Consider the following 21,890-nt stretch of genomic DNA (forward strand, 5'->3'; position numbering starts at 1 on the left):
TATGTGTTCCGCCGGGTTCGGATCAGCGGAATCATACTCCTAGAACAACTGTAGCCAGATTCTGGCCTTTTGGCACAGACAGTTATCCTGCTGGAAGATGCGATTGCTTTCGGAGAAGACATCAAGCATGAGTGGGTATAGGTGGTGAAAAATAATGATGTTGTCCGCAGCTGTCGTGGTTCCTTCGATTACTACAAAAATTCCCTTGGAAGCTCAGGTGAATGTACTCCACAGCATAACACCGTACTCACCGATCTGAAACCGTGATGTGTTAGGCGTTTCAAACAGTTCTTCGCGTAGATCCTGACGTAACTGAACACGACCATCCATTTGATGTAATAAGAAACGCGATTATTCCGACCATGCGAGCCTTTTCCTTCGATCCACGGTCCAATCTAGATCATGCCGTGCTGGTTGATATCGTGATTAATGGCATCTTTTCGCCAAAGTAGAAAAATGTCAAGTCTGCTGCGTAACTCTGTGTTCAGCAATGTGCGCTGAACTGTGTGCACTGAAACACTTTTGCGTGTGCTAGTACTGTACTCCGCCGTCAGAACTACCCCATATCGCCGCCTGTCCCGCTTTAAAGAGCAGACAATCATCCAAGCTCCCCATTCTGTGATGAGGTATGAACATCAAACATGTCGCTGGCTACTCATGGTGTCATATGTACGACAGTAGCACGCCAGCAGCCTACCAGCTCCACTGTTTCCGAAATGCTCGTTTCCAGGCACCGGGCCATGACAATCTGTCCTTTGCCAAAGAAGCTAATGTCACTGGATTCCCTTGGCTTCCCTGTATTTCAGGAACCACTGTAGCCACTGACATGAAACCTTTACAGGACATTAAACTGTGTGTTCTGAGTCTACTGGACTACAATAATTGCATTTCAGTCACTGATTTCGGAAATACAACCTTTCAATTACACGGTTAAAATTTTGTGTACATTTCTTGTACGGTGTCCTAAATAATTTTAATTATACATATCATTGTGTTCTTCTTTTAGTTCAGTAGACTCAGAATATGTATGGCCCTGAAAATCTGAATACTCTACTCGAAGTGGTTTCTGAGATTTAGGAATAAATGCAATAAAAATGTAAATTTTCAGGAACCGCTTCTAAAATTTCAAAAGACTGTAACTCAAAATATGCTTATTATTTTATTTTTAGTCACTCAGAAGCACCTTGCACCATACTGTATAACATCTTCTTGATCTGTTTCCAAGTTTTTTTTTTCTTAGCAATAACAGAATCACTGCACCCCCCCCCCCCCCCCCCCCAAATTTAGTGTCTTCATTCTAACACAAACATTTTTTTTGGTAAGCGAGTCCATATAAGATTATTGAACAACTCATTGGGATTTTGAGTCTGACCATGCAGACACTTCTTCAGTAATTCAGGATTTGCCAGGTATCTGTAAACAGGTTTTATGATATCCATGACTGCTGCTGGGATGAAATGTTTATGGCTGTATGAACTGTTTGAGTGCTGGGCATTGCGGTAATTGCACCATGAATCAGGTCCATGAGGGCAAAGGTGGTGTATTGGTTTTTCATCACTTGACAGTCTATGGAAGATGGTAGACCATAGTGCCTGATTCATTTTCAACAAATCTTCAGTATTATTTCTGATGGCCCATAATACTGCTGTAGTTCATCAATCATTTTGTATGTCAGCCTACCTCTTATGATTTTACCATCAGAAAGTTTCTTGTCTCTCAAACTTTGTTTCAACTTCCTCAACCTGGTGCCCATCCTCTTCTCGACATGACTAACCCATTCCAGTTTATAACATAGGAATCCACAACCTACTATATAAAAAATTACAGATTTTATTAGATCCTGAAGTAATGAACATAAACATTTTAACATGTTTTACCTGTGTAGATTATAATTAAAAAACAAAGTAAAATACTTGCCACGTGAGTTTATACATGTTATATATATCATTTCATTCAGAAAAATGCAAATTTTACAAAAATTTTAAAAGAATCCCAAAATGTGAAAAACATTTTCCGTTCTAACTCCCCTTAAGTCAGGTGATCACGGGCAATGGAGCACTCAGGGACGAATTAGAACGTCGGCTACACTCCAGACTCCAGCATCCAACATCGCTACATCTCTGTTTTCGGCTCTTGAGGAAGAATGGACTCCCTTTCCTCCACAAGCATAGAGACGCCTTACTGAAAGTGTTTCAATCAGAATTCAAACCGTCGTAATCACTAATTCGTGTCCTGCCACTTTTGATCACACAGTGTATGTTAGATAAAGTCCAGTGTATGAGAGAGAGATCCAGAATAGGACGCTGTGGCATCCCCACGCCTAGATTCCATTATTCCATTATGACGGCCTCAGTTTTAAATGGAGGGTTGTTGAATAAGTTGTGGCATTCCTCCACAACTTTACACAAGAGATACACATAGCCGGCCGCTGTGGCCAAGCAGTTCTAGGCTCTTCAGTCCGGAACCACGCAGCTGCTACGGTCGCAGGTTCGAATTCTGCCTCGGGTATGGATGTGTGTGATGTCCTAAGGTTAGTTAAGTTTAAGTAGTCTAGGGGACTGATGACCTCAGACGTTTAGTCCCATAGTGCTCAGAGCCATTTCAACGACTTGAAGATGGTCATCGTTGACTGAACTTGACAACTTGGAGCCATTTGATTTGAGGTACACATAACGAACACTTAAGTCATCAATAATAAATTCTCCTTCAGTATCAACAACAGTCTGCCAACGCTGGGATCGCATTTCGATTCCGCGACTGTGGAAATCACGTGGTTTCGAGGCGAAGAGCTCGTCGAGCCATGTTCGGAGCATTTTCATGCTGCAGAAAGGCCCTTGAAGGATGTTCGAAAGGGGGCGGAAATAGCGAAAATCTGATTAAGCAAGATCAGGTGAATAAGTTGGGCGCGGAATGACTTCTCAACTCCTGTACAGTGTTTCTTGTCAGGCTGGCAGATGCGAGCGATCGATATCATAGAGTAGAATCACTTCATGCAGTCTTCCAGCGTCTTGACCTTGGACTGCGTCTGTAAGACGTCTCAGTTGTTGAAAATTAGTGTCAGCAGTGATGGTTACAGCTCGGGAAAGCATTTCGTAGTACACCACACTGTCATTGTTATACCAGTGGCATCACATTATATTTTGTGGACGTTTGCAAGTTTATGTATGGGCATTTCATTCTAGCGAAGCTGCGCGGTCATCAACGGTAACTCTTCTTTCGGGAACAGATACTACCTTCATATATAGTTAAAATATGGATTCCTGGCCATAGACCTTGTGCGAACGCACACGCTATGCCCGAAATCGTACGGGACTTGGTGGATTAATCTACCACGAGTAATGAGTATGATGGGCAATCTTCTATTGGGCGCACTACGAGTGGTGTGGACATGTTGGGGATGTGGGGCTCACGGGGACGTGCAAGGGATAATTCCCTGCAGGCGCACCATCCTCCGTGCCCTCGGTGGCTCAGATGGATAGAGCGTCTGCCATGCAAGTAGGAGATCGCGGGTTCGAGTCCCAGTCAGCGCACTCATTTTCAACATGTCCCCAATGAAGTATATCAATGCCTGTTTGCAGCTAAGGTGTTCATTTAATTATCATTAGTTCCTACTTTGTTTGGGCTCAACAGTTCCTTTCTTTTCCATGGACTATTTCTCATTACCAGTAAAGATAGGAATGGTCGACGTTGTTCACGAGCCGAATGAGGACGAACGTGCAGAGAAGCAAATGTGCCCACCTCCTGATTTTTATTATTTTGGCTTAGAGCGTGCGGTACCCACACACACGAGTTTTTAACCTTCCTCATTGCTTGCAAATGTCACACTATGGTGTAATGACCGCAGTTCATAACATTAGCCGTTTATCGAGTACACTGGCGTGGATGATAGCGGAATAATGCGTTTGAACGATCTTCGTCAAATCCCGAAGGTATTCCTGAAAGTATAACGTCAAAACGACCCTCTTTAAAACGAGGAAAGGATGTTCTTGCCGTGCTCTGTCCAGTGGCATCATCCCCGTACACGGCGCAAGTGTTTCTTGCAGCCTCCGCTGCCGTCATTGCCCTGCTGATTTCAGACAGCTGAATACGTAGGAAATGTTTCAATTTCTCCACTTGGCATTTCATTTTCCAGCGTTTACAGCTCCATTAATGACAAAATGTCAATATTTCAACTCAAATAACAATGAACTACAAATGAAAGTGACAGTTGATAAATAAACCCCTTAGCAACAGGCATACCAACATGCAAAAGAAAACAAAAAGCTACAAACTTGTGAATCAACCTAATAGACGCATGTTCCATTTGACCGGAGTGTCGAGTTGATTCTGTGCAAGGTAAACTGGATACGCCCAGTTAAGTAGTGTACTCACAACAGGCACTCGGGTGAGACTCCCCTAGTGGCGCCACGCGGGCTACTGTGCTGGGTGGGTCCAGGCAGCGGCCGGTCATAAATCCCGTGTTTACGTGCCGCCGCTGCTGCTGCTGCCGCCGCCAACGCCGCGTAGATCACGGTTAGCGTCGGCTGCTCCCTCCTGCTCCCAAAGCTGTGGCACTCACTGTCAGCCGCACGCCCGCAAATGGGGCGAGAGGGAGTCGGCCAGTGTCCGGCGATGATGTACGGCCGTGTCGTTGCGGGCCCGACTCTAGGAAAAGTCGTGTCCCTCCCCCCCCCTCCCCCCCTCCAAGACACTAAGCCAGCGGCGCACGCGGGATATTTTTCTCTTCGGGACTGAAGTAGTCCTCCAGAATATCCGGTCGATTTCGCTCTCTCTCAAGTTGGGATTTTCTCGGTGAGTCAGCTGAAAGGAGGTCTGCTCGTTCTTCTTCTTCTATATGTGTTCTGCTTACACCTCTGCTCCGACGACTCGCATGCGAGATTCTCCTGGATGACCTTCTGCTCTGAGAAATCGCACATTTGACACAGGGAGGTGGTTGCATGAGTAATCAAAGTCGTTTAAACAACAATTTCCCTACAAACATTTGCAGTTTTTGCTTATAGTAAGTGAGGTAAGTAGACAGCATTTTCCATTTCTTGTTTTCCTGCCCGTCGAGTTTTTTCATCCAGTTAAAAAGAATCCACTGTTTAATATGACTCTTAGCTATTAATTAGTAAGATATACACTGATGAGCCAAAACATTGTGACCACCTGCTTAAAAGCAGTGATTCTGCATGCATTGGATTCCACAGTCACTTGATGGGTTCCCAGAGGTTTGTGGCACAACATGCCTAAGCACAGATCACACTCTTACCGTAATCTACAGGCGGTTCGTTTGTGGGTGCGGAGCTGGCACCCGATAGCGACCCAGTTGGGTTTCATCGGATTCAGATAAGCCGAATTTGATGGCCAAGACATCAACGTAAGTTCACTGTCATCCTCCTCAAACCATTGCAGCACGAGTCTGGCCTTGTGACACGGACAGTTATCCTGCTGGAAAATGTCATCAGTTTTGCGGAAGACATCAGGCATAAAGGATTACAGGTGGCCTTATTAATGCTCACGCAGTCCACAGCTGTCATGGCGCCTTCGATTACTACCGCAAGTCCCATGGAAGTCCAGGTGAACCCCCCTCGTAGCAACCGTTCTTCTGGATGACGGCGTACGATGACACGACCATCGACTTGGTTTAACAATAAACAGGATTCATCTGCTTAGGCGACACGATACAGCTGATCCGCTGTCCAGTCTCGATGATCCTGTGCCCATTGCAACCATAATTCACGATGATGTTGGGTCAACATGGGAATACGTAGGGATCCTCTGCCCCGGTACACCATTCAGCACTGTGCGGTGAACGGTGTGCCCCAAAACACATGTGCCTGCATCAGCACTGTACTTTGTCATTAGATCTGCCACATATCGCCCCCTATCCTGCCTTTGACAGAGGGTAAGCCTCCGATCCCTATGTTCTGTGATGAAGTGTGGATGTCCGACCTCTTCTTGCCTATTCGTGGTTTCAGCATTGATCACTTTCCGTAGATTCAACAGTGCCACGCGAATAGCCGACCAGCTTCGCCGATTCCAAGACGCTCGCTTCCAGGCACTGAACCACAACAATTTGGCTTTAGTCAAAGTTGCTCAAGTCGGTGGATTTCCGCTTTTGCTCCACTTATCGTAGATAGAATGATTCCCCATTCATCTGTGTTCCGCTCATGTACTTCTTTCACCGCGCCACGTGCCTTAAGCGCCACCAGGCAGCATTAAATCTCGCGGTGGGCAGGGGTCATAATGTTTTGGATCATCAATGTATGTCTGTTTATTAATGACGGGATTTCCGTCCCGTACCAAAGAATAAAATATTAAACTTCCATTCCATCCAAATGCGACAGGCGCGATCCCAAGAGAGATCACTGTTATATTCTTTGTGGTCCGTGATTTATTTTCAAAGAATATTCTTAAGATTTATTTTATTTACTAGCGATTCATCAACAACATTAACACATTTAATCACACTATGTAAGCATGGAAGTAGTTGCCAGGGAGTAACTGATGAAATCATAAGCAAATTCCTTTTAACAAATGGGAATTTTATTCACTTTAATAGTGCCTAAAAGCATCCTATTTAAAAAGAAACAGAAAGCACCCTCTAAATATCAAAGTTACAATTTATTCAGAGGTAGAAAGAACAAGTTTTGACTGTATGAGCTTTCGGGCAGAGAACCTTGCCGCTCCCTTTTGACACGGCCGTAGTTACGACCGCTCATAACAGCCTCTGAAAGACTACGCTGGCGCAAGTCTGCAACACACCAGGTTACTTTAAACTAGGAGTTTTAACAATTTAAACAACCACACCAACTATGCACCCCCCCCCACCCCCCGTAGGAGGGATGGAAATGGAAATGGTACAAAACACTAACAATTAAAATATTAACCTTGCCACCGAAAATGCAATTTGATTTTAACTTCTAAGAAAAGTCTTACGGTTAAAGGGTGGCAAATTTATATACTAAAATGATCATTTAAATAAAAGCCCATGAAATGCGATCTTATATAAAATTCTACAAGTTTGGCCAAACAATAGTTAAGATGTTCTACAGTACACAGATACTGCCTCTCAAGATCATAGGCAATAATATCAAAGTTTGCGAAGATCAAAACATATTTCAGTTATTAGGCCGTTACACTCCAACCAATAAATTCGTTAACACACCAAATCCGACAAACATGACAGGGGCAGCTACTAACGTACAGTAGATTGATAGGGAGATTACCGAACAACCCGAACCGCAGGTTGCTCTAACCCACCCCTACTCCACAAGGGACAAACGGACCACCCAATTTATAAACAACCACCTTCCCACGGGCGGGCAAACGGAAAAGAATGGTGGGACATCCCCAAAGCAAAACGGTTGGTGACCTCACCAAGGAAACAAGTAGAATTTAACAAGAGTAAATCAAACAACATATCACCAAACAATTAACTTCTAATAAACTGCGAATTCTCGAGAAGACCTGGCGCAGCACCCCCAATCGCTCTCCCGAACCGTCCGCTGCCAGCCGCTTCAACGGATGCAGGAAGGCGCGCCGATCTCCCGTCTCACGGCGTCGCAGTTCGCGCCGGCCAGACTGATGTCGTGGGTTGACTCCTGTTGCTCTCGTGTCGACCGCGAAGTCACTACACCTCGCTATACGCCGCGGCCCACTGGATTCACGTGGCGACCTTACATGCGCCGACGCTCAAGACGGACAAGTCACCTTGTGTCTCAGAGCGACCGACCAACCGATCGATCCAACCGCCAATGACCATTGCCTGAGCAAAATCGAGCAGACTGGCGGCCTAACGCACAGACTCAGATGCAGGAACTAAGCCCCGACCGGGCGACCACTCGCTGAGTTCTCTTACTGGCGGAGTTGAAAGTCATTTTGCCGGCTTTAAAGGTTGATCCGAACGACAGACATACTAGCACTCCGAACGACAGACAGACACTAACTGCCTAACAAATGCGGACGAGAGACAGACTAGCAAGCTGGGGACGAGAGACTGACCCAGACTGACCGACTGGCGAGCTCATAGCGCCCCTTAAATGCACGTGAACAGGCAACCTTTCCCCTTTCCCACCACAGGGAGACACCAAAGCTGCGATTGCCACAGCGGCGCCACCGCCAGAAACGGAGGGCGACTGCTTTACACTACGCGCTGCGGCGCCCTCTACAAAGCAGAAATTTTTACCACGGCTCACTTTGTGACACTGAAACGCCGCCAGAAGTCAGACTGAAGAAACATATGCTTTGTCAAAGCGAAAGAAAGTGAAGCCCAGCTTTCTGGCTCAGACTGGCGAATAGATACCGACCAACGGCCGCCCAATGCTCTGCCAATGACATCATTTGCATGTGGTATGAAAGGAGTGGCTATTGTCAGCTTCGTAAATCTGAAGCCGCTACTTGTCAGTCATGTATTCTCAATCGGTATCACAAGGCTGCACCTGGTTCCATTCCTCTCACCAAGAGAAAATGTCTCGCAGTGACAGGTCCTCCATATAGTAGCCAGATACACTGAGCTCTGTGGGCAGACCATTCTGCATCAGCTAATGAAGTTTTCTAGCTGGAGTCAGGTATAAAATTATAGGTCTTCCCATCTTGTGGCAGACATGCTCTATAGGTGCCTAATCAGTAAACTGCTGAGGCCATTCAAAAGATCCATGAATTCTTGACGGAGCTTCTGATGTGAACTGTAGGGGAGAAAAAACGCAATGTTCGAACACATTGTGGTGCTTGACAGGGACAGATCAGTTAAATATCTTGGAGAAACGTTGCAAAGCGATATGAAATGGAAATAACATGTAGAGGAAAGGCAAATGGTCGACTTCGGTGTATTGGGAGAAGTTTAGGAAAGTGTGGTACATCTATAAAGGAGACAGCGTATACGACAGTAGTACGAGCCATTCTTCAGTACTGCCTGAGTGTTTTCGATACACAGCAGGTCGTATTAATGAAAGATGCAATTAATAGGCGGGCTGCTTGATTTGTTAAAGGTAGGTTCTAACAACACACTAGTATTAGGCGCGTTTTTTAAGTAAGGTCCGTTTTGTTGTTGACACTAGTAGTTGGCGCGCATACCGCAACGAGCGTGTGCGTCGTGTACCGGCATGTCTGGGGAACAACTGTGCTCAGTTTCAGCTCTGTGGATAACCAGCACGGTTCTGTTCTGTGCTTTCAATACGTTTAAGTCTATCAACTGGCCCGCCGCGTGTGAGGTTCTCTCAGTGATACGGTCATTGTCAGCAAGGAACCTGTCTGCTGCAGAAATTCATCGACAGATTTGCGAAGTGTAAGGTGATACTGTTATGAGTGCGTTTGTGGGTACGATAATTCAAAGATGACCGTGACAACGTCCATGATGAGGACAGCTTCGGTCGCCCTTGTTTGATTGCAGGCGATTTGGTGGCTTCAGCTGAAGCGAGGATTCGTGAGAACAGGCGCTTCACAAGAACAGGTCTCTCAAACGAATTTCCTGACGTGTCGAGATCAGTGCTTTACAACACTGTCTCTGAACACCTAAAGTTTAGGAGACTGTGCTCCCACTGGGTCCTGAAACTCCTAACAGAGGACCACAAAAACCAAAGATTTGAGTGGGCGATGAAGTTCTTGACTCGTTGTTACGAAGAAGGTGACGGCTTCTTGAGTCAGGTCGTAACTGGAGACGGAACATGTGTTTCGCATATCACGCCCGAATCGAAGCAACAGAGCATGGAATGGAGACACACACACACTCGCCTGTAAAGGTGAAGGCCCAAACAGACTCTGTCCCAGAGCAAAATTATGGCGTCGGTGTTTTGGGATAGGCATGGTGTTTGTTTGGTCGACTTCATGCAACGAGGAATCACTATCAATGCTGAAGCATACTGCCAAATCCTGAGAAAGCTACGCAGAGCGATTCAAAACAAAAGACGTAGCGTGCTGACAAATGGAATTGTCCTTCTCCATGACAATGTAAGACCTCACACTGCAGGTCAGCCCCGCGATTTGTTGGACAGTTTTAGCTGGGAAGTTGTAGACCACCCACCCTGTGGTGTCACCGCCAGACACCACACTTGCTAGGTGGTAGCCTTTAAATCGGCCGCGGTCCGGTAGTATACGTCGGACCCGCGGTGTCGCCACTATCAGTGATTGCAGACCGAGCGTCGCCACACGGCAGGTCTACAGAGAGACTTCCTAGCACTCGTCCCAGTTGTACAGCCGACTTTGCTAGCGATGGTTCACTGACAAATTACGCTCTCATTTGCCGAGACGATAGTTAGCATAGCCTTCAGCTACGTGATTTGCTACGACCTAGCAAGGCGCCATTATCATTTGCTATTTATCTTGTGATGCATGTACCGTCAGACAGATGTTCACCAATTATGGACTAAAGTTAAGTATTCCAGAAGCTACGTACTATTTTTGCTACTATAAAGACCTTGTCATTTTCCAGACCTCACGCCAGCCTGCGTGAGCTTTAACGCGTGCCTTTCGGCTTCACCTCATAGTGGCTTGGCTGTCTTGCCAAGTCACAACACACCCTACAGCCCTGATCTTGCGCCGAGCGATTGCCATCTGTTCCTCCATATCAAACAACACCTCAGTGGCAACCGTTACAATGATGACGACGACGTGAAAACGGTAGTGAACTCTTGGTTATCGGAGCAGGCGGCAAGTCCTTACGAAGAGGGTATTTTAAAATTGGTTGAGAGGTATGATACACGTTTCAACAAATTTGGCAACTATGTCGAAAAGTAAAGCAAAGTCTGTACTTTCTGAAAATAAATTTACTTTTTTGAAATAATATTTCGTCGTGTACTTACGTTGAAACGGACCTTACTTAAAAAACACACCTCGTATTACAAAGATGCATCAGCAACACAGTTGGGAATGCGACGTTCTTGTCAAGGAGCAAAACTGAGAAAATTTAGAGATCCGGTGTTTGAAGGTGGCTACGGAATGATCCTTCTGCTGCGAATGTACATTCTGTGTAAGGACGAAGATGATAAGAAAAGTAGGGGACGTTCGGAGGCATAGAGACAATCGTTGTTTCCCACGGTCTGTTTGCGAGTGGAACAGGAAAGAAAATGACTAGTTGTGGTACAGGGTACCCTCCCCCAAGCACAGCATTGTGCCTTGCGGAATATGCACGCAGATGCAGATTCAGAACTGTGGCGTGTGGTCTTACTTTATCAAGCTGTAATATGCCATTTGAAATCCTGGTTTATTAAAGATCAGGAATGGAGTGAGTACGAGTCAAATGTAGCGGGTTGCATACTTTGCAAATCGAGGCCCCGCTGTTATCAGAGCTACACCGTCGAATCTCATACTACGTTGTCCACCTGCTTAGCTGAGTGGTAACGTGTTTGCCCATCATTGCATTGGGCCCGAGTTCGATTGTAGGCGGGCTAGGAGATTTCTCTGCGTTCGTGTACTAGGTGTTGTGTCGTCCTTCTCATCCTTTATCATCATCACCGACGCATAGATGGCCCAATGTGGCGTCACCTGAAGTAAGGCTTGCAAACCTGGCGGCCGAGTTTCCCCGGCTGGGGCTTCCCGCCCACCAACTCCACATGATCATTTCATTTCATACCACGTCGAAGTGAAGAAGTTGGACTACTGTTCCCAAACTTAAACCAACGTTTGCAGGGACGGAAATGAATAATAGCGTAGTGATCTGTAGATTATGAGGGTCAAAAGAAGGAAACAGAAGTAGAAAATAAATGGATGTTTATTTGCACCTCCAACTGAGTAATCATATCTCTCTTTAATGAATGTAGGTTCTTAGTTTTCTGTACATGGTCTACATCGAAACGAGGGAAGTAATAGACACCTGTTCAAGAACGTATTGTTCGTTTCTTATTAGTAGGAGAGAAAAAGACGCAAATTATCGATTCAAGATAGTTGCGCAAAACTTAGGAAGTAGCAAATAGTGAGACAGTTTTCTTATCCTTTCACTTTCGATTCTTATGTTTCAGTTTTTAATATAACTTTTTATGGCAAAGTTTTATCTACCATCCTTTCTACAGTTTTAATGCACCTTTCCTTCCCTTGTTAGGACTTGAATACTTGTGGTCTCTAATATAACTCTGACTAGCGATTTAGTTTTCACGCTTGTTTCTAACATGTGTACAGAGTCCTTATGAACGTCATTTGCATGTGTTCAGTGACTGTGTATGCAACTATTTATCAGATTTTGACATCGTTTACTACGTACAAACACAGTGTTGTGCTGCAGATGCGGGGTTTAATATGGGAACGCTGCACTAGCGGCAATGAGCGGTCTGGTAATTTTAGGTAAGTCAGTGGTACCGCCTTCCATCTTATTGTACTTTTGAGAGCATCTTGAGTCTGATTACGGTGACGTTGCTGTACCTTCATGCTTATCAATTCCTTCTCTCTTGCTGAAGCGTGCAGCAGTGTAAGAAAAGTTGATTACACGACTTTGCTGCCATGAAGTACCATTGATAAGGCGAAGTGACCGATAATCTGGATTGAATGGCTTTTAATGAATCTGTGTTTTGTGAGACTGCGGAGTGCGTGATGCAGTGTAGACAATTGCAGATGTGTTCCATTACAGAAGGAGCGATGTCTCGAATTTCTTCCATGTTACAGGCCACGCTCCGGACGAAACACGCAACTATTTCGCCCAATGCAAACAAAGTAGTTGGCAAAACGTAGGCTTCTATGTGTTGCGTCAAATGAAAACTGGGCAAAGAGCAACGTTATTGTCACGTCCCAGCGACCAGAAAGATCACTATCTCTGGATTATTTTCCGTAATTTTTTCCAAGACTGTTGCAAAATTTATTCTAATAACAGATCACCCTTTAGAGAATGCACTTCATCCTGAGGTCATATTTTCTTGTATTGCCGTCACGGACTCGTTAACGCCTTGGCAACGTGTGTACGTGAATGTAATTTTTAGACAATCCCTGGATAGATATTGTATATTGAAATAAATTTAGAGCAGTCTTTGAAAAGCTTTATACATAAAACCCTGGTTAACCGAAGTCGGATCAACCACGAAAATAGCTTGAGGCGAGCGCGCGTTGCAGTGCGTTTAGCGGAGAAATGTCAACGGCTGCCCCACCCACCTACTTGCCAGTCTAAACTAAGCTGCGCTGCCAACAATAGTACATTCCAGTGGTTGTTCCCTTCCTTTGCGTGCGCATTTTTGTGTTATGGAGATTAAACGAAAGCGTGTGATTACTTTCGATGATAAAAGTAGCTGCTATCAGTCACACTGAATAGGTAGTTTACTTAAAACTGTGGCAGCCAATTACAGACTCGTTGTTTCCACCGTTTCAGCGTTTCAGGATAGGTGAAGTCTAACCCAAAGTTTTTGGAGCAAGATGTGAAATATCCTCATAATAAACCACTGAAAACATTCGACTTAAAAAAAAACGAGTCGCCTTTAACTGGCCAGATACTGCAACAAAAAGTTAAAATGTCAGCTAAGTTGTTTAGAGTGGAAGGAAAAGAGTTTTCTTCAAGCTCTGCTTGCTTAGTCAGGTTTACAAACGTGTCCATTACATACTGTAATTACAATTCAAAATACTGCCGTACATACACTATCTGATCAAAAGTATCCGGACACCTGGCTGAAAATGACTTACAAGTACGTGGCGCCCTACATCGGTAATGTTGGAATTCCATATGGTGTTGGCCCACCCTTAGCCTTGATGGTAGCTTCCACTCTCACAGACATACGTTCAATCAGGTGCTGGAAGGTTTCTTGGGGAATGGCAGCCCATTCTCCATGGAGCGCTGCACTGAGGAGAGGTACTGATGTTGGTCGTTGAGGTTTGGCACGAAGTCGGCGTTCCAAAAAATCCCAAAGGTGTTCTGCAGGATTCAGGTCAGGATTCTGTGCAGGTGACTCCATTACAGGGATGTTATTGTCGTGTAACCACTCCACCACAGGCCGTGCATTATGAACAGGTGCTCGGTCGTGTTGAAAGATGGAATCGCCGTCCCCGAATTGCTCTTGAACAGTGGGTAGCAAGAAGGTGCTAAAAGCATGAATGTAGGCCTGTGCTGTGATAGTTCCAAGCATAACAACATAGGGAGCAAGGCTCGCCACCCCTCCCCCCCCCCCCCCCCACCCATGAAAAACACCACCACACTATAACACCACGGCCTCCGAATTTTACTGTTGGCACTACACACGCTGGCAGATGATGTTCACCGGGCATTCGCCATACCCACACCATGCCATCGCATCGCTAAATTGTGTACCGTGATTGACTCCACACAACGTTTTTCCACTATTCAATCGTCCAATTTTTACGCTACTTACACAAAGCGAGGCGTCGTTTGGCATTTACCGGCGTGATGTGTGGCTTATGAGCAGCTGCATGTCTTCCTATTACATATTACAAGCCTCTTTAACTGTCGGCGGTCTCTATCAGTCAACAGACGAGGTCGACCTGTACGCTTTTATGCTGTACATGCCCCTTCACGTTTCCTCTTAACTATCACATAGGAAATAGTGAACTTAAGGGTGTTTAGGAGTGTGGAAATCTCGCATACAGATGTATGACACAAGTGACACCCAATCACCTGACCATGTTCGAATTCCGGGAGTTTCGCAAAGCGCCCCATTCTGCTCTCTCATGGTGTCTAATGACCACTGAGGTGGCTGATATGGAGTACCTGGCAATAGGTGGCAGCACCATGCACCTAATATGAAAAACGTAAGTTTTTGGAGGTGTCCGGATGCTTTTGATGACATTGGGTATTAGATGATCATCGCTTGACTAACAAGCTGTCATCAGAAACGGCTTTCCCCTCTTTATTTCACCGGAAGGAGAATTAGTACACCTAGAAAGACGATGTCGATTTTTATCCGATGACAGCATACGCCACATGTGGGATAGTAGGTCTACTGATAATGGTTGGGGTGGTGATGGGTTGGTCCTTTCGGAGAATTTCCACGCATATTAGACGCTGTTATCAGTGGTCACGAGAAAGTTCTCACACCCGTAGACAAGGTTCTGGACGTCCACGCAGCACCGACACCAGCCAGGATCGTCGTATTGTGAGGTAGTAGTGGCATATTGTACAGCTGCCACTGCACAAGTAAGAGGGCTAGTGAAACAGACGTGTCAACACGAACTGTTGCAAACAGGCTATTAGCTGTGGACCTATGGCCACGCACTTCTCTAACCGGCTTTCCGCTCATGCCGCAGCATCGAGGTGCACGGCTTGACTGGTGCCGTCAGAGGGCCACTTGGATGATGGAATGGCGTATCGTGGTCTTCAACAATGAAAGCAGATCCGTCTGCACGCAACTGATAGTCGTTTCCATATACAGATTTGGTGGGAGCCGTCTTATTGGCACACTGGTCCCGCCCCACACGTTATGATCTGGAGTGGAATGAGGTACAACAGTCGTTCATCTTTGGTTTTTCTGGAGGGGACGCTAACCAGCGCTCTTTACTTGCAGAATGTCGTAAGACAACTTTTTGCCTTTCTTGGGACGGGAAGATGATGTGTTGTTCGAAGAGGATAATATTCACCCACACTCTGGCCGAGAAACCCAGGGTGCTGTGCAAGACGCATAGCAACTTCCCTGGCCATCATAATCTTGACACGAAGCGAGCATGTGAGGAGTATGATGGGACGACAAGTGACTCATGCGACTTGTCATCGAACACCTCTTACAGAACTACGTGAATAGGTCGATCAAGTCTAGAATAACGTATCGGAGGACAGTATTCGCTATCTACATGACAGACTTGATGCCAGAGACAGCGCGTGCATTGTCGTTCGTCGAGGCTACACCAGGTAGTAATGCGGGTGTTTCGGCATTGGTCGATAACTGGTACCTCAAAACTGCCTTTGCAATTCCAAGTACTCCAAGTGTACTGTCCTGATTGAACTGGACACCTCTGAAAGGGTATACTGATTTTTTCCTGGAGTTTGTAGATATTTTAAGCCCATATATGGAATGTTAGCTCTCTCGTATCGTAATGCAACAAAAGCAATCTATCCAGATAGTACATGACTTTTTTATGTTGAACAATGTACCTTACCATTGGGGGGGGGGGGGGGGGGGAGGTCTGCGTGCCACAGCGATGCAGATAGCCTTACTGTTGGTGCATAGGTGCAATCACAAAGGACGGTTGACTGCTGAGAGGCCAGACAAATGTGTGGTTCCTGAAGAGGGGCAGCAGCCTTTTCAGTAGCTGCAGGGGCAACAGTCTGGATGACTGACTGATCTGGCTTTGTAACATCAACCAAATCGGCCTTGCTGTGCTGGTACTACGAATGGCTGAAAGCAAGAGGAAACTACACTCATAATTTTTCCCGATGGCATGCAACTGTACTGTATGGTTAAATGATGACGGCGTCTTCTTGGGTAAAATATTCCGGAAGTAAAATAGTCCTCCATTCGGATCTCCGGGCGGTGACTACTCAGAAGGACGTCGTCATCAGTAGTAACAAATCTGGCGCTCTACGGACCGGAGCGTGGAACGTCAGATCCCTTAATCGGGCAGGGAGGTTAGTAAATTTAAAAAGGGAAATGTGTAGGTGAAAGATATACTCGGAATTACTGAAGTTCGGTGGTAGGAGGAACAATACTTCTGGTCAGGTGAATACAGGGCTATAAATACGAAATTAACTAATGCAGGAGTAGGTTTAATAATGAACAAAAAAATAGGAACACGGATAAGTTACTACGAACAGCACAGTGAACGCATTATTGTAGCCAAGACAGACACGAAGCCCACGCCTACCACAATAGTACTGGTTTAAACGCCAACTAGCTCCACAGATGACGAAGAGATTGATGTGGTAAAAGAAATTGCTCAGATAGTTAAGGGAGACGAAAATTTAATAGTCATTGGGGACTGGAATTTGATAGTAGGAAAAGGAAGAGTAGTAGGTGAATGTGGACTGGGGGTAAGGAATTAAGAGGAAGTCGCCTGGTAGAATTTGGCGCAGAGCATAACTTGATCATAGCTAACACTTGGTTCAAGAATCGTGAAACAAGGTTGTATACGTGGAAGAGGACTGGTGATACTGGAAAATTTCAGATAGATTATATGATGGAAAGGCAGATTTAGGAACCAGGTTTTAAATTCTAAGACGTTTCCGGGGGCAGATGTGGACTCTGACCACAATTTATTGCTTATGAACTGTAGACTAAAACTGAAGAATTTACAAAAAGGCAAGAATTTAAGAAGATGGGGCCTGGATAAAGTAAAAGAAGCAGAAGTTCCTGAGAGTTTGAGAGAGCATTAGAGAACGATTGACAAGAACAGGGAAAGAAATACGGTAGAAGAAGAATGGGTAGCTTTGAGAGACGAAACAGTTAAGGCAGCAGATAATCAAGTAGGTAAAAGGATGAGAGCTAGTAAAAATCCGTGGACAACAGAAGAGATGTTGAATTTAATTGATGAAAGGAAAATATAAAAAAAATTCAGTAAATGAATCAGGCGAAACGGAATACTAACGCCTCAAAAATGAGATCGACAGGAAATGCAAAATGGCTAAGCAGGGATGCCTAGACGACAAGCATGTATCACAAGGGGTAAGATGGGTACTGCCTAAAGGAAAATTAATCTTTGGAGAAAAGAGAAGCACGTTTATGAATATCACGAGTTCAGATGGAAAACCAGTCCTAAGCAAAGAAAGGAAAGCAGAACGGTGGAGGGTGTATACAGAGGGTCTGTACAAGGGCGATGTACTTGAGGGCAATATTATGGAAATGGAAGAGGACATAGATAAAGATGAAATGGGAGATTCGATATTGCGTGAAGAATTTGACAGAGCACTGGAAGACATAAGTCGAAACAAGACCCGGGGAGTAGACAACATTCCATTAGAACTACTGACAGCCTTGGATGCGCCAATCATGACATACTTCTTCCATTTGGTGAGCAAGATATGAGAGCAAGGCGAAATACCTTCAGACTTCAAGAATAATGTAATAATTCCAATCCCAAAGAAGGCAACGGCCTTGCCGCAGTGGATACACCGGTTCCCGTCAGATCACCGAAGTTAAACGCTGTCGGGCGTGGCCGGCACTTGGATGGGTGACCCTCCGGGCCGCCATACGCTGTTGCCATTTTTCGGGGTGCACTCAGCCTCGTGATGCCAAATGAGGAGCAACTCGACCGAATAGTAGCGGCTCCGGTCAAAGAAAACCATCACAACGACCGGGAGAGCGGTGTGCTGACCTCACACACCTCCTATCCGCATCCTCAGCTGAGGATGACACGGCGGTCGGATGGTCCCGTTGGGCCACTTGTGGCTTGAAGACGGAGTGCTTAATCCCAAAGAAAACAGGTGTTGACAGGTGTGAAAATTACCGAACTATCAGTTTGATAAGTCATAGTTGCAAAATACTAACACGTATTATTTACAGACGAATGGAAAAACTAGTAGATGCCGACCTTAGGGAAGATCAGTTTGCATTACGTAGAAATTTTGGAACACGCGAGGCGAACAGACCCTACGATTTATCTTAGAAGATAGGTTAAGGAAAGTCAAACCTACGTTTCTAGCACTTGTAGACTTAGAGAAAGCTTTTGACAATGTTGACTCTTTCAAATTCTGAAGGTGGCAGGGTTAAAATACAGGAAGGGAAAAGGCTAATTACTGTTTGTACAGAAACCAAATGACAGTTATGAGAGTCGAGGGGCACGAAAGGGAAGCAGTGATTGGGAAGGGAGTGAGACAATTATTCAATCTGTATATAGAGCAAGCAGTAAAGGAAACAAAAGAAAAATTTGGAATAAGAGTTAAAATCCACGGAGAAGAAATAAAAACTTTGAGATTTGTCGACGACGTCGTAATTCTGTCAGAGACGGCAAAGGACCCCGTAGAGCAGTTGAACGGAATGGACTTTGTCATGAAAGGAGGATATAAGACGAACATCAACAAAAGCAAAATGAGGATAATGGAATGTAGTCGAATTAAATCAGGTGATGCTGAGGGAATTAGATTAGGAAATGAGACACTTAGAATATTAGATGAGTTTTGCTGTCTGAGAAGCAAAATAACTGATGATGGTCGCATTAGAGAGGATGTAAAATTTAGAACGTTTCTGATGAAGAGAAATTTGTTAACATCGAGTATAGATTTGTCAGGAATTCATTTCTGAAAGTATTTGTGTGGAGTGTAGCCTGTGTAGAAGTGAAACATGTTCGATAACAGAAGCTTTCGAAAAATGGTACTACAGAAAAATGCTGAAGATTACATGGGTGGATCACGTAGCTATTGAGGAGTACAGAGCAGGAGTGGAAGGAGAGGAATTTGTGGCACAACTTAATAAGAAGAAGGGATCAGTTGGTAGTACACGTTCTGAGACATCAGGAGATCACCAATTTAGTACTGGAGGGAAGCATGGAGGGTAAAAATCATAGGGGAGACCAAGAGATGAAAACAATAAGCAGATTCAGAAGGATTTATGCTGCAGTAGTTATTCGGAGATGAAGAGGCTCTCATAGGATAGAATAGCATGGGGAGCTGCATCAGACAAGACCGCGACTTTAACAACATGGTATGGTGACCAGTTTCAGACATACATAGACCATCATCAGACAAGTAATATATCCACTGGTGATGCGTTAAGGCGATGTGCCGTGCTATTGTAAGTGTCCTCATCAGATTCGACAGGATACCATCACCGATAACGATAACCCGTGTTGACACGCCAACATCTCGAGCACGGGAAGATGACAGTGAGAAAGTATATAAGGATACTGAACAGGAAATCCAGTATATAAAGGCAGATGAAAAGCTAATAATCATGGGGCAGTGAAATGTAATTGTAGTGGAAGGGATATAGGAATGGATTACGGAAAGATATGAGCTTGACAGTAAAAAAAGAGATAGGAGAAAGATTGAGTTATACAATAAATTTCGAATAGTAATCGCGAATACTCCGTTGAAGAATCACAAAAGATGGAAGCATATTTGGAAAAGATCTAGAGACACGAGAAGTAACCATCTGGGTTAATCATGCCCAGAAAAATATCATGAAATCAGATACCGGATTGTGAAGCATACCAAGGTGCAGGTATAGACTCAGATCAGAATTTATTATTGCTGAAGAGTAAACTGAAGAATGCGAGAATTGTACAGAAGAATCAGTGAGAAAGGAAGTAGGATATTGAAGTAGTGAGGAATGATGACACCTGTTTGAGGTGCGCTAAGGAGGTAGGTTCTCCGGTATGGAGTACTACAGAAGGCAATTCAAATGAAGAGGAGAAGGTATTTCTAAAATGGACAATCAGAGATGCTTGACAGACAATAATGATAATAAGGATTGTAACTGCGAAGAAACCTTGGGTAACAGAAGAAATATCTCACCTACTCATTGAAAGAAGGAAGTACAAAAGAGGAATGTAGCAATATAATCACTTACGAGTGAAATGTATAGGAAGTTGAGAGCAGTCAAGGCAAAATGGTTTCAGGCTGCATGCTGGAAAAATCGAAAAATAAATGATCGTCGGTAGGACTGTTGCAGCGTGTATAGAAGTCAAATATTCGATAAAATTAAAAGCAAGGGTGATAATATTAAGAGTGTAGTGGTAATTCCGCTATTAAAGACAAGGGAGAGAACCAGTAAGTGGGAAAAGTACACTGAAGGCCTCTGCGGGCAGAGGACTTACCTGAAGACGCGATGTAAAAAGAAATTGGAGTATGTACAGAAGAGATAGGGAATCCAGTATTAGAATCGGAATTTAAAAGAGCTCTGGAAGATTTGATGTCAAATAAGGCACTTTGATTAGGTACATGGGAGTTTGTAAAATTACTAGGGGAAGTGGCAAACAAACGATTATTCTAGTTGGTGCGTAGAATCTATGAGACTGGTGACGCACCGCCTCAGTTGTGGAAAAAAATAAAAATAAAAAATGCCGGCCGGGGTGGCCGAGCGGTTCTAGGCGCTATAGTCTGGAACCGCGCGATCGCTACGGTCGTAGGTTCGAATCCTGCCTCGGGCATGGATGTGTGTGATGTCCTTAGGTTACTTAGGTTTAAGTAGTTCTAAGTTCTAGGGGACTGATGACCTTAGAAGTTAAGTCCCATAGTGCTCAGAGCCATTTGAACCACTTGTGGAAAAATCTCAATCACAAAAATCCAAAGATATCAAAGGCAGATAAGTGCCAGAACTATCGCACAATCAGCTTAACCGCTATTCATCCAAGCTTCCGACAAGAATAATATACAGAAGAATATAAAAGAAAACGATGTGTTAGAAGAGAATCAGTTCGTCATGTGTGAGTGGTAAAGGCACGAGAGAGGCAGTTCTTACGTTGCGTTTGATAAGGGAAGCAAGGCTGAAGAAAACTCAAAGACATACGCAGAGGTCTGTCGACATAGGAAAAGCTTCCGAGACAGTATAATGGTGCAACATTTTCGAAAATCTGAAAAAAAATGTTCTAAGAGAATAATTACAATAGAAGACCAAGAACGGAGTGCTCTGATCGAAAGGGGTGCAAACAGGGACGCATTATTTCACAGTCATTGTTCAATCTCTGCATCGATGATGGAGTGATGTATATATATGGAAGGTTCGAGAGTGGGCTTAAAGTTCAGAGTGAAACGATATCAGTGATGAGATTCGCTGATGACATTGCTCAGTGGTGGTGACGGAGAACTGCAGGATAGCTTGAATGGGATGAGAAGTCTAAAGGGTACAGAATGTGGATTGAGAACAAAGAGCAAACACCAAGGTAACGACAAGTAGCAGAAATGAGAACAGCGAGAAACTTAACATAAAAACTGGCGATCACGAAGTAGACGAAGGTAAGTAAGTCTGGTAGGCTACATTGAAAACAAAATAACCCTCGACAGACGAAGCAAGGAAGACATAAAAAGTAGACTAGAACAGCAAAGAGGGCATTCCTGGCCAAGTCCTTAATCTGAATGAAAATTTTTGAGAATTTACGTTTGGAGCACACCATTACGTGGT

General features: G+C 44.6%; 1 long non-coding RNA gene and 1 pseudogene across 1 annotated transcript in view; both read left to right on the forward strand.

Annotated features, from left to right (window-relative positions):
- The window catches only part of LOC126234731 (uncharacterized), a 1,127,504-nt gene that overhangs the window by 711,519 nt on the left and 394,095 nt on the right, over window positions 1-21,890 (forward strand). The gene's annotated exons all lie outside the window — the stretch shown is intronic.
- On the forward strand, window positions 17,918-18,035 carry LOC126238664 (5S ribosomal RNA; annotated as a pseudogene).

This window comes from Schistocerca nitens, chromosome 2, assembly GCF_023898315.1.
Source record: "Schistocerca nitens isolate TAMUIC-IGC-003100 chromosome 2, iqSchNite1.1, whole genome shotgun sequence".
Lineage (NCBI taxonomy): Eukaryota > Metazoa > Arthropoda > Insecta > Orthoptera > Acrididae > Schistocerca > Schistocerca nitens.